At 42.2% G+C, this 16,742-nt stretch overlaps 1 protein-coding gene across 1 annotated transcript in view; it reads right to left on the bottom strand.

Moving 5' to 3' along the window:
* The window catches only part of LOC124233467 (splicing factor 3B subunit 1), a 54,242-nt gene that overhangs the window by 35,986 nt on the left and 1,514 nt on the right, over window positions 1-16,742 (bottom strand). The window lies entirely within an intron of this gene.

Below are 16,742 nucleotides of genomic sequence, written 5' to 3'. Positions count from 1 at the left end.
ACAGGCCGAACAGTCTCATCCTTCGCACAGTACTTCAAGGGCATTTTTCTTTCTTTTTAAATAATTACTTACCATTTGGTAGGAGTTTCGTTTACAACATATGCTCCCAAACACTACTGAACCTCACAAATAGCCCAGTAAGGTGGGCAAGTTGTTGTAATTCCTATTAAGAAATGAGAGAAAAACTAGGGCGGGGGTATGTATAAATTGTGCAAGGTCACACAGTTAAGTTACAGAGCAGGAACTCTGCCACCCTTTTAAAGCCTTTTCACGTCATGAGTTCTTAGAAAACCACTGATCGTCAGCATTAACACTGATGAATGCCTCTCTTAATCCTACACATCATTCCTAAATCGAGAATTTTAAAAAGATCAGAATACAGGCGGTCTCTTTTTTCCACGCATCAATTATACAGTACTAGCAAACCTTGGACTGTCACACTGGCCTTGGACTTTGAAACTGAACAGAAGAATTTAGAAGTTGGTACAGGAAGCAGCCTAGGAAAACAGGTTGGGATCAAGGTTAGAACCACCACAAGGAAAACAGTTTATACCTTGCAGTGTGGTCAATTCACAACACAAATACTTAATAGAAACTTTACTAACAAAAAAGTGGGCTTTATGGGGCTGGCCAGGGTGGCGTAATGGTTAGGTTCAGGTGCTGTGCTTCAGCAGCTGGGGTTGCAGTCTGGGATCCCAGGCAGCTACGCATCCACCACTCATCAAGCCATGCTGTGGCGGCATCCCACATGCAAAATAGAGGAGGAAGACTGGCACAGATGTTAGCTCACAGCCACTCTTCCTCACCAAAAAACAAAACAAAACAAAAAACCCACCCCCGCACACAAACAAAACAAGAAAAGTGGGCTTTATATTAGCATCAATGAAAAACTATTTGATGGGTTAAAATTTTCAAATGTTTAATTTGATTTGATTATTTTAATTTAGGTTAAACAATATTTGGGAAGGGGATGAGATAGGAGAACAACATGTAGATTCTTACATAAATTATTGATAAATTCTAGGTCTTAGATTGGCAGAGGGTCCATAGATATTCCTTATCTGGTTTATAACCTACACATAGATTACATGTATTCTTTTATATATGCAAAATAGCATATTTTAAAACAATAAAAGGAAAAAAGAATGAGAAATAAGAAATTAGTGAAGGATATTTTTATTACCCATCAATAGTCAAGAAACTAAAAGAATTCATACATGTTGATGAAAAGAATCACAAGGACTTTGCATTTCTTGGCTCATGTTTTAAAAAATGATAAATGTGTATATATGAAGCAATCAGTCATGTAAAAATATATGCAAAGAAAAGTCACCAAAATGTTAATAGTGGATGTTTATGAATGATGGAATTAGGAGTGTTTTTTCCTTTATAATTTTTAGTATTTTCCAGATAATCTGCTATAAGCATGTATTATTTTTATAAACAGGAAAAAAATGTATTAAATAAATAAAAAGCATCTGCAAAGTGGGTATCACATGTCCTTTGTCTTTCCAGGATAGAAAGAAGCTGCGCCTGCTGGCCACTTTGTCTTCTGTGCATACTTCTCTAGGTTCCCAGGCATTAAGTACTTTGGTAGGGCAGGGGCAAATATGGGATAGTGAGATGTGAGAGACTTTGACAAAGATCAAGGGAGACTGCCTTCTCTCAGTCTTCTTCTAAAGACTAATTTGTCTTTATTTTTTTTAAGAGATCAATTTTATTTTATTTTTTTTATTTTAATTTTTTTTTGAGGAAGATTAGCCCTGACCTAACTGCTGCCAATCCTCCTCTTTTTGCTGAGGAAGACCAGCCCTGAGCTAACATCCGTGCCCATCTTCCTCTACTTTATATGTGGGATGCCTACGACAGCATGGCTTGATGAGCGGTGCCAGGTCCGCACCCAGGATCCAAACTGGCGAACCCCGGGCCACCAAAACGAAACATGTGAACTTAACCACTGCACCACTGGCCAGCCCCTAATTTGTCTTTAATATAACAGTGACTTGGACATTCAGACAGTAAGAAACGAGGGTTTTTCAATAAGTACCTTTTACTTTCCATTTTTAATATTAATAAATAATGAGATATTACTTAAAATGAGTTTCCTACCCTTTTCTAGTGAGGGTTTTTTGCTTCAAAAGTCAGAAGGGGGGCCAGTCCTGTGGCCGAGTGGTTAAATTCATGCGCTCCGCTTTGGCGGCCCAGGGTGTTGCCAGTCAGATCCTGGGTGCAGACATGGCACCGCTCATCAGGCCATGCTGAGGTGCCATCCCACATAGCACAACCAGAGGCGCTCACAACTACAATATACAACTATGTACTGGGGCGCTTTGGGGAGAAGAATAAAAAAAAAAAGATTAGCAACAGATGTTAGCTAAGTGCCAATCTTAAAAAAAAAAATGTCAGAAGGGATGATCTGCCCCTTCTCTTTTATAACCTAGATAATGGACAATGATGACATCCAATTAAAAGAAAAATCCATTCCTTTTCTTATCAGGGGCACTTAGAGGCTGGCTTTTCCAAGTCTCAAAAAAATATTACAAAGTAGCAAGCATACATAATTTTTCTAGACAAAAACCAAGATATAATAATTTTGCAGAATGTTAAATGCTAGCTGTAACTTGCACAAATTACCTTTGGGGATGACACTATAAAGGCCTTGAAGTTCCGTGCTATAGGAAAACCAGTGACAGTTTATCAAGCCCTCTTTTCTGAGGTAAAAGAAGGACTGTCAGGGGATAAATGGCCCTTAGTCTTGATCTGTAGTGTTGAGTTTTCCAGAAGTGTCTTATATCAAAGGGATATCAGACTCTATCTACCCCAGGCCAAAAATCTATTTACGTCTGCCTACCAGTTATGCCTACAAGTCTAAAACTAGAGTTTTAATTCTGAAAATGTAAGGCATTACTCAGTTAAATAAAAGATAACTTGAGATGACGTTCTGAATATGTCAGTCAATGTGCCTGTCATGTCTGACTTTCCCTTCTAGCTTCAATATACCTGACCAAACTCTGCTCAGGGAAATAGCACTGGGTTTTCTCCTGGAAGAGACAGGCACCTGGCTGGCTACCTAGAACCTGGCCTAGAATACAGGACACACTGCCCACAGATGACAAAAGTTATTGGCTGACCCAAGATTCCTTCTCTTGGAAATTTGGACTGGAAGTATGAAAGGAACTTGCCAGTTGCTATTGAAACAGAGAGAATCAGAGGAAAATGTCACTTTAATGACAGAAGACAAGAGTGAAGAATGAGTCCCCACAGCCACCTGGAATCCAGAACCACCTCCAGCTCCAAGCATGTGAAGGCCCATTCTTTAAATAATACTGCTTTTCTTGAGCTAGCTTGGGTGGATTTCTCTTCCTTTCAGCTAAACCAGGCCTAACTAGAACAGAAGAGCAGTATACCAACATCTTAGTGTGAATTCATTAACTAGCTTCTTTTTCTAGTTAAAAGTCAGCCAAGAGCTCTCCTTGATTCACAATGGTGAAATATCTAGATTTACAGCACATATAAGTCAAGTCTGAGTCGGTGTTTCAGACAGCCAAGGGAGTTGTGGCACAGAAGCATCAGATGCCTGGAATGCTGTGATGGTCTACTATGTCAGCTGGGCTAAGCTACAGTCTCCAGTTATTCACACAAATACTAATCTAGGTGTGGGCTACGAACGCTTTTGTAGATGTGTTTTAAGTCCATAATAATTGACTTTAAGTAAAGGAGATGGTCCTAGATAATCTGGGTAGGTCTGATTCAATCAGTTGAAAGGCCTTAAGAGCAGAACTGAGGCTTCCCTGATGAAGAAGAAATTCCACCTGTGGACACAGCTTCAGCCTGTGCCCAACAGTTCCAGCCTGATGGCCTGCCCTACAGTGCCTACAATTGCATAAACAAATTCCTTGCAATAAATCTCTTAATATGTATCTCCTACTGGTCTGTTTCTACAGTTGAACCCTGATTGATACAAATACCAAAGGGAAAATTCACCATTCATTCAAAAAATATTTATTGGGGCTGGCCCAGTAGTGCAGCAGTTAAGTGTGCACGTTCCACTTCCGTGGCCCAGGGTTCACCGGTTCAGATCCCGGGTGCAGACATGGCACCACTTGGCAAGCCATGCTGTGGTAGGCGTCCCACATATAAAATGGAGGAAGATGGGCACAGATGTGAGCTCAGGGCCAGTCTTCCTCAGCAAAAAGAGGAAGATTGGCAGCAGATGTTAGCTCAGGGCTAATCTTCCTCAAAAAAAAACAGAATTCTGACTAAAAAATTTTTTTAAATGTTATTTATTGAGGATCTATCATATGCCGTACATTATTTATTTCTGTTGTTTTTTACTGGCTTATAATATTATATACATTTCAAAGGTACATTATATTTCGACTTCTGTATAGACTGCATCTTGTTTACCACTAAAGTCTAGTTGCCATCTAGACATTATCTTAGATGCTGAGAATACAATGTTGAACAAGACACTGTTCTCATGGGGCTTAGAGTCTTTGAAGGAGAGAGATTAAAAATCTATGTGTGTGTGTGTGTTTGCATAATTTCAGGTACTGTCAAGTGCTATGAAGAAAAATAAAGCAGAATAAGGGGAGAGTGGGCAGGATGGCAGGACAGGATGGACAGAAAAGGTGGGCTATCTGAGGGGATGACATTTGAGCAGATAACTAAATGATGTAAGGGAATGAGGATTTGGGGGAAGAATATTCCAGACATAGCCAATGTAAATGTGCCAAGGTGGAAATGAGCTGGGGGTGTTCCAAGAACAGCAAGAAGGTTGGTGTGTCTAGAGTGGAGTAAAGGGGCAAGAGTGGCATGAGATGAGGCCAGATACCTGTGGTACCTGGCAGTACTACACTGTTGAATGAATGAATGAATGTTGAATGAAGGAATCTTCCAAACTTCCCTGCTTTCTACTGCCTCTCAAAGAGACCTGCCACAGAATTTTTGCTACTGGATTCTCAATGATAGATGTACAACACAAGAGCAGGAAATATTGTCACTAATGATTCAGCTTAAGCTGGCTGTGGTCACTAGCTGAACTGGGAAATTGGTAGGAGGTGGAAGAAGGTGGGATGGTCATGACCAGAGAAATAGGATTTGTGAAAGAGGGTAAGGGATGTTGGGCAGACTAGGGTTCTGGGGTCAGTGACAGATGCTCTATTGTAGGCAGGTACCAGAATCAACCTAGAGAAGTTGGCAGTAATAGTAACAACAATAGCTACAGTACAAAGCCAGCAGTTCTTTATGCCAGCCAGAACCCAAAGAGACCTATTAGTACTTTCTTCTTAGTGGTGGGAAGTATAAGGTGCAATAGTTTGTCCTTTACTTTGGAGGGATGTCCAGGCCTGCCCCAGTCCACTATGCCCCTACATCAGGTCTCACGTGGAAGTGACTTTGTCCCCCAGGGATACCTGGCAATGTCTAGAGACATTTTTAGTTATCACAACTATATCCTCTTTTCCTTGAGGGTCCTCCTTCCTATTCCCCTCCTCCTCTCCTCTACTCTCTTTCACCTGGCTAACTCCTTCTCATCCTATAAGACTGACTAGATGTCTCCCTACCCTGGAAATCTTACCATAGGAGTGAGATATAGATAGCATGCTTTGATATTGCTATGCTGTGCTCCTAAAGTCCCACTAACATCTAACTACTCTAACCACTTTGTATTCTAACTGTTCCTATGTGTCTTTCTCCCTGAACTGGACTGTTAACACCTAAAGCAACTTAAAGGGAGAGATTACTGGCATCTAGAGGCCAGGGATACTGTTCAACATCCTATGTTGTACAGGAAAGCTCCCCACAACAAAGAATTTTCTGGCCCAGAATGTCAATAGTGCCACCACTGAGAAATCCTGCCCTAAAAGTATCACTAATGGAGCGCTCCCTTAATTTTCACTGGGTGTCCCCTCCACCCTCCGGAGCATCTGCGTCTTTCCAACCTCCAATGTACTTACCATTTCCTGGTCATCTAGTCTGATTAATGTGATTAATACAATGCCATCAATATGATAGACTAATAAGATGGTCAGCTGTATGTTCAAGTCCCTTAAGACTATATCATGAAAGAGTTATTATTTTAGCCTATCTTACGGGAGAGTTAATAACATAATCCAGGGGTAAAACTTAAAATGTATACTGTTGTCCAGCCCAAAAGAATGCACACTTTTAAATCCTTATCGTTAGGGATGGAAAACAGCTCTTTCATCAAATCAATATCTGCTTACCATGTACTTGAGGTCATGTTAATCTGCTCTAGATACCACATCTCGCACAGCAACTGCAACTGGGGCTACTACTTGGTTGAATTTGTGATAGTTCACTGTCATCCTCCAGAATCTGTGTAGCCTTTGTAAGGGCCAGACCTCAGTGTAGATATGATAGGGACAGCCATCCTTGCATTCTTTAGATCTTTAAGACACTAATCTCTGCTGTATTTCCTAGCATATGATAATGATTTTTTAATTTACTATCTTGGCAGGGTGTGGAGGGAACTATTCAGTAGCCTTCCCAACTATGTTCTTATTCCACAGGCCAAGGAACCAATATGGGAGTTTGGCCAACTCCTAAGTATGTTAATTCCAATTATACATTTGGGAACTCGGGAAATGACACTTGGTACTTGGAGCCAGACCTGAGTAAGGACTCCATTTATGACCATATACACCCCAACAAGGGCCACTATGACACTTTGGGTATCGATGTCAAGTTGGACACTGTGTCCACAGCCCTCAAAACATTAGGTTATTCCACTTTTCCCAGTATATAGTTGCCAGAGCAAGTGCCTTTGGGGAAGTACTAGGGCATTCATTAACACATACTTACCATGGTGTTACATCATCCTTCTTCCAGGGGACCTAGCTTCTCTTTCAATCAAATGGTCTGAAATCAAATAGTTCTAGGTCTGAAAGTTAGTTAAAGGATCACTATCTTTTTTTTACTGGAATAGCTGCCTTCAACCTCCTGAACATCCATCCCATCCTTGATTTCTCTTGGTTGTATAGATTGAACAACACCCTCATAGGCTGCCCATCAATCCTGCTTCTAAGCACACGCTGTTGCATTAACCATCTCCGTATCTTTCTGTAGGTCAGGACCCTCTGGGCACACATCCCGACCTTGTGCTGGTTGTAATTGTGACCACTTTGCTTCTGACGGTTAAGCATCCCCACTTGGCTTCCACTTTGGACTCTCATCATCCCCATTGCTATCATGGAGCTCAGCTCTGTAACTATCTGCTGCTATCACCTGAGGCCTGTAAAGGACAGCCACCATGAGTGACAGTGCTGAGCTGAGCCTTTTTGGAGTCTGAGGCAAAAGGAAAAATCAGTAATATTGATCCTGTTGTTATTTCAAATTTTGATGTCGTGTTCATCGTGAATTTTTCTGCATTAATTTTGATTTAAATTTTTTTCAATATTAAAATGTTATTTATCTTAGTTACTGAGCTTTTTGGCACCCCGTTAAATTTTGCACCTCAGGCAAGTACCTCACTCACTTCAACCCTAGTCTCGGTCCTGTTCAGGGATGCTGGTGCCCCTCTCACTTTCCTTGTTGTTTAAGGGAACAGTGTCCTCTGAGCCTTCCCGTTGAACACAGTCATCTGGTAAGTTTTCTAGCCTTAGCATAGAATATCTACTCTACCATACTCACTTCTCTGAGCCTTTTCATCACTGCTTCCACTATCTTCCACAGTTCTGCCGTTTCTATACCACTTAATGTGGGCTGTTGCTTTCTCTGAGTGTCTAAGAGCTATCCTAGTAGCGTGTTAGCCTTGCCTCCCTGGATCCTCATCAGGGTATTCCATATCGTGGATAGTGCTCCCATACTGATAAACCCTCCCTATCCAACATTATGTTCTACTACCCACCCCTGCCCCCTGATCTAGGACCCTCAGAATTTAGTTCCTTATGTCATCTTCCAGCTCTTGATGGTACATATTGGCTAGGTCCTTCAGCTCCTTTGAGATGTCCCTTTCCTCCCTTAGTAGGCCCAGCATTTCCTGGGCCAACTGATATATGACTTAATCCCAGTTATTGATCTGATGTCCAAGAGGGAAAGTAAGGAAAGTTCCTGAGAGGAACACCTGTTGTCTTATAAGTCAGAGGTCTCTGTATCTTCTTCAACAGAAAAGGAAGCACTAGCTTCGTAACAGGGAGGATTAGGCCACTTCTGTAGGCCCAGAGGACTCAGGGGAATCTAGGATTTCAAGTTTCTTGAGTGCACTGACCCAGATGTCCTTGTCCTGTTTCTTAGGACTGTAATCCTTCCCAGTCAGGGCCCTCACTTTGTGTAAGAGACATGCTGAGGCTGGAAATTTTGTTCACTTTTGGAGCTCTATTACTCTCTCTCTCTCTTTGTTTTTGCTGAGGAAGACTGGCCCTGAGCTAATATCTGTTGCCACTCTTCCTCTTTTTACTTGAGGAAGATTGTCGCTGAGCTAACTTGTGTGCCAATCTTCCTCTATGTTGTATGTGGGACACCCCCACAGCGTGGCTTGACAAGCAGTGCTAGGTCCACACCCAGGATCTGAATCCACAAACCCTGAGCTGCTGAAGCAGAGGGCGTGAACTTAACCACTATGCCACTGGGCTGGTCCCTGGAGCTCTGTTACTTTTTGTGTGTATGTGAGGAAGATTAGCCCTCAGCTAACATCCACAGCCAATCCTTCTCTTTTTGCTGAGGAAGACTGGCCCTGAGCTAACACCTGTGGCAATCTTCCTCTGTTTTATATCTGGGACACCTGCCACAACACAGCTTGATAAGCAGTGTGTAGGTCTGTGCCCGGGATCCAAACCAGTGAACCTCAGGCTGCCAAAGCAGAAGGCCGAACTTAACCAATACGCCACTGGGCCACCCCCTGGAACTCTGTTACTCTTAATGTTAAGTCCTGGACCTGACCATCAGCTTTTTTATTGCAGACAATGAAACTCTCTTTATATGCTACTAAGGATGCCCTCCAGCTTTTACACAACTTTTAATTAGTGATTAATCACTCCAAGCTCTCAGTGTCTTTCTCCCAAGATCACAACAGGAGCTATTAGTGCTTCGCCCATCACCAGTGAGAGGGTCCTCACTGCCAGCCAGACTGCACGTGATCCAGAGCTCAAAACCCCATTTTAGTGTATTCTTTCTTGAATCACAGGTTGGGTTCCCTATGAAGCAGACTCTGAGGTGGAGATCTGCATGCAATAAGTTTGTCAGGGAATCCTCTCAGGATCAACACCTTTAAGGCACTGAAGGAATCAGAACTGGGAAGACAGGGCCAGCCTCGTGGCCCAGTGGTTAAGTTCAAGCACTCTGCTTCGGCAGCCCAGGGTTTCACTGGTTCGGATCGTGGGCACGTACATGGTACCACTTATCAGGCTATGCTGAGGCGGTGTCCCACATGCCACAACTAGAATGACCCACAACTAAAATATGCAACTATGTACTGGGGAGATTTGCGGGGGGAAAAGCAGGAAAAAAAAAAAAAGAGAGAAGGTTGGCAACAGTTGTTAGCTGAGGTGCCAATCTTTAAAAAAATAAAAAGAAGAAAAAGAAGAAAAAATAACTAGGAAGAGGAAGAAGTTGACCTGCCACAGTTGCAACAAAGACCTCAACCAATTCTGTGGGGAACTCTGGAGATGAGATGGCCCTTCACAGTTGTCCTAAACTGAGGCAAGAAAGTTGGGCTCTTATACTCCCATATCAATAAGATTTGGGGTGTGCGCTTCCCCAGGAAGAGGGCATGACCTTGGGAGAGGCAGCTTTCTTTTAACTACAAGCAATCCCCAGAAAGGGATGCATCCGAGAGCTGTCCTTGACAGAACTCCCAACAGCTCTGGTTATGAGGGGAGAAAGAAGGGTCTCTGGGCAGCCCACCATATAGCATCGACTACAAGTGTACACAAGTGTCTCCATGGGATGACAGTGATGCAGCCAGAAAGAGATGACACTATCCCCTAAGGATATAAACCTCAAAGAAATTTGGTCTTTCACAAAAAGGTGGGTAAACAGTGGTCTTGAAGCAGTAGTGAGGAGTGAGGGACACACTGGTCCTGCTCTCTTGACCTTCAAGTACATGGATAGTACATAGGTAGCACATGGGTTGGCAAATGCCCCTTCCCAAAATTCTCAAAAAACATTTGCTTTCTTGGAATGGTGACTAATTGAAAATAACTTTTAAAGTCTCTTTTTCTCCTTCATTGCAATTTATAAATGGTTATGCCTTTCCAGGAATCTCTGTCTGTGGAATTTGGCAGGGGGCAAGGTGGGGGGAGTAGGGGGGGGTCATAGGGAGGGCACACGCCTGTGCTGCCAGTTCTGAAACCTCCTTTCTCTCCCACTAATGCAGATTCTCAAACTCTAAGAGCACCCAGATCCCCTGAGGAGCTTCTTAAAAGTGCAGGCTGTGAACCCAAACTCCAGAGTGATTCAGGAAGCTTGAAGTGGAGCCCAAGAGCTGCTAATTCTTTACAAGTGGCCTGCTACCATGCACTGCATATCAAAGCCTCTTTTCTCATCTGTATCTGAATTCTGGGAGAAGGCAGACAGATCCCTACTGTTCCATGGTCAGAAAAAGAAATAAATGTGGATGTGTTCACCAATCTAGAATCTCTCTGCACCACACACTATTGGGGTTTTATGGAGGCTTCCTCACACAGGCATGATCAATGATTAACTCCATTTCCAGCCCCTCTCCCCTCTCTGGAGAAGTGGAGGGCAAGGCTGAAAATCCCAAGCTTCTAATCATGGCTTGGTCTTTCTGGTGACCAGTCTCCATTGAGGAGCCATCCAGAAGCCCACTCAGTCGCCTCAATAGAATGAAAGATGCTTGTAGTGCTCTTATTGCTTAGGAATTTATAGGGGATTTAGAAATCCTGTGTCAGGCACAGGGTCAAAGACCAAATATTAGAACAAGAGATACTCCTAGTGCTCTTATCACTTAGGAATTTACAAGTGTTTTTAGGAGCTCTGTACCCAGGAACCAGGGACGGAGACCAATATATATTTCTATTATCTCACACATAGAACAGGAGAAAATATTTGCAAATCATATATCTGATAAGGGATTAAATATCCAAAATATATAAGAACTCCTACAACTTAACAACAAAACCCAACACAATTAAAAAATGGGTAAAAGACTTGAATAGACATTTCTCCAAAGAAGATAAAGAAATGGCCAATAAGCACATGAAAAGATGTTTAACATCCCTACCCAACAGAGAAATGCAAATCAAGACTAAAATGAAACACCATTTCATCCCTACTAAGACAGCTATATTAAAAAACAAAACAGAGGGTTTGATTGGTGACATCAGCAAAATGGCAGGGTAAGCTGACCTGGGATGACTCTCTCCCCTCCAAACTACAAGTACAACTTGGAACAACTGAATTTCAACCAGTAACTCTAATACAGAGATTGTCAGAGACCCACAGCAGCAAAATGACAGAGGTCAGAGAGGCTGAAGCCGCCCTTGGAGGAGCTGGAACGGGGTAAGAGAGAACTTCACTCCCTCCCCTAGAGACTGGGATCGCTGCCGCGGGTGAGGGAAGGAGCTGGGGAGGGGCCACACGTCCAGGGATCATCCAGGACTCCCACCACCTGTGCAGTGGAAACCTGCTAATTGGGGAAAGCTTCTGTGTGCAGGGACCCCATCAAGCCGGGGCCCTGGGAGACCAGAGAGGGAGAGCTGACTGGAAGCCAGGTCAGCCCGCGAGAGAAAGTGACCCTCCTCCCCCAACCCACAGTGCATGCCCGCCATCACAGCTCAAGGTGGAGGGCTCAGAACACAAGGCTCTCAACCTCCATCTAGGGGCGACAGACTGTAACTGCAACCAAATAATAGCAGCATGCGCAAAAACAGCTCCTCTACCATCCAGCAATTTATAAAAGCTCCAGACCAGAAGGAAAGCAATAAAAACACAGAAGTAGGTCCTGAGGACTTGGAAATAGGTAAACTAAGTGAAAATGAAATCAGAGTAGCTATCATCAAAAAACTCAATGAGGTAAAGGGAAATATAGAGAAACAAGTCAACAAGTTCTGGAATTACTTCACAAAAGAGATAGAAACTATAAAGAAGAATCAATCAGAAATATCAGAGATGAAAAATACAATGGATCAGATAAAACAGAATACGGATTCCGTGAATGGCCATGTAGACACCATAAAGGAGAAAATTAGCATAATCGAAGAGAGACAGGCTGAATGGCTCCAGAAAGAGGAAGAAAGAGAACTAAGAATTAAAAAGAATGATAATAATCTCCAAGAAATAGCAGATTCAATGAGGAAAACCAATTTAAGAATTATCAGAATACCGCAGGGTGTGGAAAAGGAAAATGGAGGAGAAAGTGTGCTTAATGAAATTATGGAAGAGAACTTCCCAAATCTAGGGATTGAGGGAGAAATGTGTGTGGAGGAAGCTTTCAGATCTCCTAGATTTGTTAATGTAAAAAGACCTACTGCAAGGCATATAGTAGTAAAAATGGCAAAAATGAATGACAAAGAAAGAATACTCAGGGCAGGAAGACAGAAGAAAATAACCTACAAAGGAACTCCTATCAGGCTTTGGGGAGAAAAAGGAAAAACAAAATCTTAAAAAAAAGATAGTGAGCCAGCCCTCATGGCCTAGCGGTTGGGGTCCGGTGTGCTCCGCTTCGGCGGCCCAGGTTCTGTCAGTAGCCATGCTGTGGCAGCAGCTCACATAGAAGAACTAGAAGGACTTACAACCAGAATATAGGACTATGTCCTGGGGCTTTGGGGAGGAAAAAAGGGAAAGAAAGGGAAAAGAAAAAAGAGAAAAAATAAAAGGACAGGAAGAGGAGGATTGGCAACAGATGTTAGCTTGGGGTGATTCTTTCCCAGAAAAAAACGCAAAGCAAAAGAACAAAGACGGGTTTCTGAATAAAATTTGCAGTGATACACTTAAAAAAAAAAAAAACCCACAGAACTCCAATATTTCAGCTGCTTTATAGTCCAGGTCAAGGAGAAAGACACATAGAAGCAATTATAATACAAAGTGTTCGGAGTAGTTAGAGAGATGTTTGTGGTATTCTAGGAGGACTGTACAGAAATATCAAACCATGCTACCTATGTCTAATTCCTAGGGTGAGAGGACAGTGTAGTCAACAAACACCACAGTGTCTGTAGAGGATCTAGAAGCGGTTCTGTGGGGCTAGATGCCACAGTGGGTGGCAGGGAGTAGCAAAAGAGGAATTCCAGAACTACATAAGAGGCTGGTCACACAACCAGGAAGAATCTGCTTTCTTGATAAACTCTGAGTGCCCTGAACTAAAAACTTCTGGGTCTGGAAATCTGAGAAAAGCCTCTAAACTATGTTGTCATCCTTTCTGGCCCTCCCAGGGTAGTCAATCATCTTTTTTTCTCATGATCAAATTTCTAGTTTGAATCACTTGCTCAGATTTCTTATTTGGACTAACTCTAATTGAGTTGGGTTTTTTAAAGATTTTATTTTTCCTTTTTCTCCCCCAAGCGCCCCAGTACATAGTTGTATATTTTTTGTTGTGGGTCCTCCTAATTGTGGCATGTGGGATTCCGCCTCAGCATGGCCCGATGAGTGGTGCCATGTCCACGCCCAGGATCCAAACCAGCAAAACCCTGCGCCACCAAAGCGGAGCATGTGAACTTAACCACTCAGCCACGGGGCTGGCCCCTAATTGAGCTGTTTCAAAAAACAGTTGTAATATTTCAGTATTACAATGCTGCTGCTACATCTTTCAAGAAGTCATACAGCAGGGCTGGCTGGGTGGTGCAGCTGTTAAGTTCGCATGTTTCACTTTGGCGGCCCGGGGTTTGCCGGTTTGGATCCCGGGTGTGGACATGGCACCGCTTGGCAAGCCATGCTGTGGTAGGCGTCCCACATAGAAAGTAGAGGAAGATCGGCACAGATCTTAGCTCAGGGCCAGTCTTCCTCAGAAAAAAGAGGAAGATTGACAGCAGATGTTAGCTCAGGGCTCGTCTTCCTCAAAAAAGAAGTCATACAGCATAAAAGAGCATTCTGACTCTAAGTCAGAAAACAAGGGTTTACTGGCTGGCTGCACTGCTTGCTAGTTTGTGCAAGTAGCTTAACATTCCTAAACTTGTTTCCTAAGGTCTTAGTAAATGTGTGCTGAAGGACTGATTCAAACAGGCCTCAGATGCACCCATATCAACCAGTGTTTCCTCCTCAGAGAGTGAGTCCAAGCTCTGTGGGGTTTGGCAGTAGGGGGTGTGCTCCTCCACACTTCTTAGGCACTAGCACCAGCCAAGCAGTGCCCTCACCTCAGAGATCAGGGTCCAGCACTGCAGGACCCCTCCACCAAGTTTCTAAGTTCGAATAACCACAACTTCTTCCTTGTTCCCCCAGCCCAGAGCAGCGTTGCGGGGAAGAGACAGGCCTGCCAGCTATCCTTTGAAAGACCTGCTTACAAGGTTGGCCTTGGGCTGACATTTGGGAACTTGGATTTCAGGTGGGTTGCCACCATTCCCAGAACTGTCTCGCTGTGCCTAAACTGTGCAAGCAATGTAGGTTACGCTGAACATCAGCTTTCCTTGTGGAGTCTGGAATTTGGCTACGTGCCAGGTAGAGGGTGCCTATGTGATCAGCCCCCACAAACACCCTGGGCACTGAGTCTCTATGAGCTTCTCTGGTTGGCAACATTTCACACACACTGTCAGAACTTGTCAGAACAATGAAGCATGTCCTGTATGATTCCAAGACTTCACTGGGAAAGGACCCTTGGAAGGTTGCACTTGGTTCCCCCAGACATCCCACATGCTCCTTTTCCCTTAACCAATTTTTCTTTGTATTCTTTCACTGTAATAAATCATAACTATGAGCACAACTATATGTTGAGTCCTGTGAATCCTTGGCAAATCATCAAAACTACTGGTGGTCTTGGGTACGTGGGGTGGTACCTACTCCTTGTGGTTATTATTGCTTTCTTATCTCAGCATCCCATTTTTGTCATGATAGTTCTCCAATTCCTGTTTAAGAACATCCTTATATTTAATTTCCTGTTTAAAATGATTGGTGTACTTTTCCTGACTGGTCTCTGACTGACATGGCCACTCAGTAACGGCAAATTGTCTAGTTAATCCCCTTTGGTAGTCCAATTTTTATCAGAAACTAACATCTGTAATAGCACTGGCCTCTTGTAACTTAGTTCTTGATTCAGTCAAGGAAGGTGTTCTTTCAACCAAACGTTTTACAAAGGTAATCCCTGTATGAAATCATTGAGCATGCTGGGAAGATTATTCTACTGATCTAAAAGCTGCCAGTAATGAGAGTGTTAACTTTAAAAGCTTGCTTTATTTCAGGAAAAAAAATATAAGTGATGTTCAGGTAAAGGTCTTGTTCTGTGGTTAAAATTCAGCCTATATTTGTTTTGACTATAGGGTTGATTAAAAAAAGTATTAACACAAAGTCATAGCCATCTCTATTTACCTGAAGCCTTTCTGGTTTTGTTCAGTCTATATTTGGGGTTCTGACGTGAGCAAAAAGTCAAACAGTATGATTCTAAGTGGAAGTCAATCAGGAGGATTTCATTTGGAAAGATCACATGAAAGGCAGGAACTAAATATATTTATACATAGTTTTATTATGGAAGATTTCAAACATCCATAAAAATTAGATATAATACTATTATAAACTTCCCATGTACCCATAATTCAGTTCAATAATTATCAACAAATGATCAATTTTGTTTCATCCACTCTATTCTTCCACTCCCAGTGGATTATTTTAAAGCAAATCAGACATATTTTACTCGTAAAATCTTCCGTATGAATCTCTACTGAAGTAGAGATTTCAGTTCAATTTCCCAGTCTTGTATATGTCTTTTTATATTTGGTTTGTTCAAAACAAAATCCAAATAAAGCCTCTTGAATTTTGTAAACCTACAAGAGTTCTCCACTTCCTCCTTCTTTACTTGACATTTATTTGTTGAAGAAAATGGGTCATTTGTCCTGCAGAATTTCCCACTTTCTGTATTTGGCAGATGGTAGACCCTTGGTGTCATGTAATATGTTTTTCTATCCCCGGTGTAAACCGGCATATCTAAAAGCTTGACCAGATTCAGATACAATTATTTTGGCAAGAATGCCTAATTTGCAGTGTTGTGTCAAATATATTTTTGACAGTATAGTTGGTTTGCACTCTTAAGATACTGTTTCCCACAGGTCTCTGCTCTGCTGGGCTTTAATTTTACTACCCATCTTTTCATATTGTACAGACAGACGTTTTAACCCCCAGTTTATAGAAGCAGTGTCATCTACTGAAACTGAAACAGAGTTTATCACCCTTAAGCTTATGACATTTTCTTTTGAGAAGTCAAATGAGTACTATACACTGTCATGTTACAAAGATTCCTTTATTTTCCCTTAAAAATGTTTTTATTTGGAAACTATTCAATTGGGTGACTCAACTCAGTAGGTGTTTTCATATGTCTGAAGAGTTGAATAAGAAAATGTTTGGTGAATTTAATAAAAGAAGGCCTTATATTAAGTACATAAGTATGTCATGTATTGTACTGAAAAATATGTTTAACAAGCCTTTTAGTTAACAATACCAATAGTTTGAAATAGAATTTAGTAGGAGGTGGCAGTGTAATGCCTATATTTTGTAGACACCTGGTAAGCCCTGTAGTTTGGTTTTTTTTGATGAGGAAGATTGGCCCTGAGCTAGTATCTGTTGCCAATCTTCCACTATTTTGTATGTGGGACGCTACCACAACATGGCCTCATGAGCGGTGTGTA

Source organism: Equus quagga, unplaced genomic scaffold (genome assembly GCF_021613505.1).
Source record: "Equus quagga isolate Etosha38 unplaced genomic scaffold, UCLA_HA_Equagga_1.0 203_RagTag, whole genome shotgun sequence".
NCBI classification, from domain to species: Eukaryota; Metazoa; Chordata; class Mammalia; order Perissodactyla; family Equidae; genus Equus; species Equus quagga.
The sequence above is the reverse complement of the archived record's forward strand: the minus strand, read 5'-3'. Positions and strand labels throughout refer to the sequence as shown.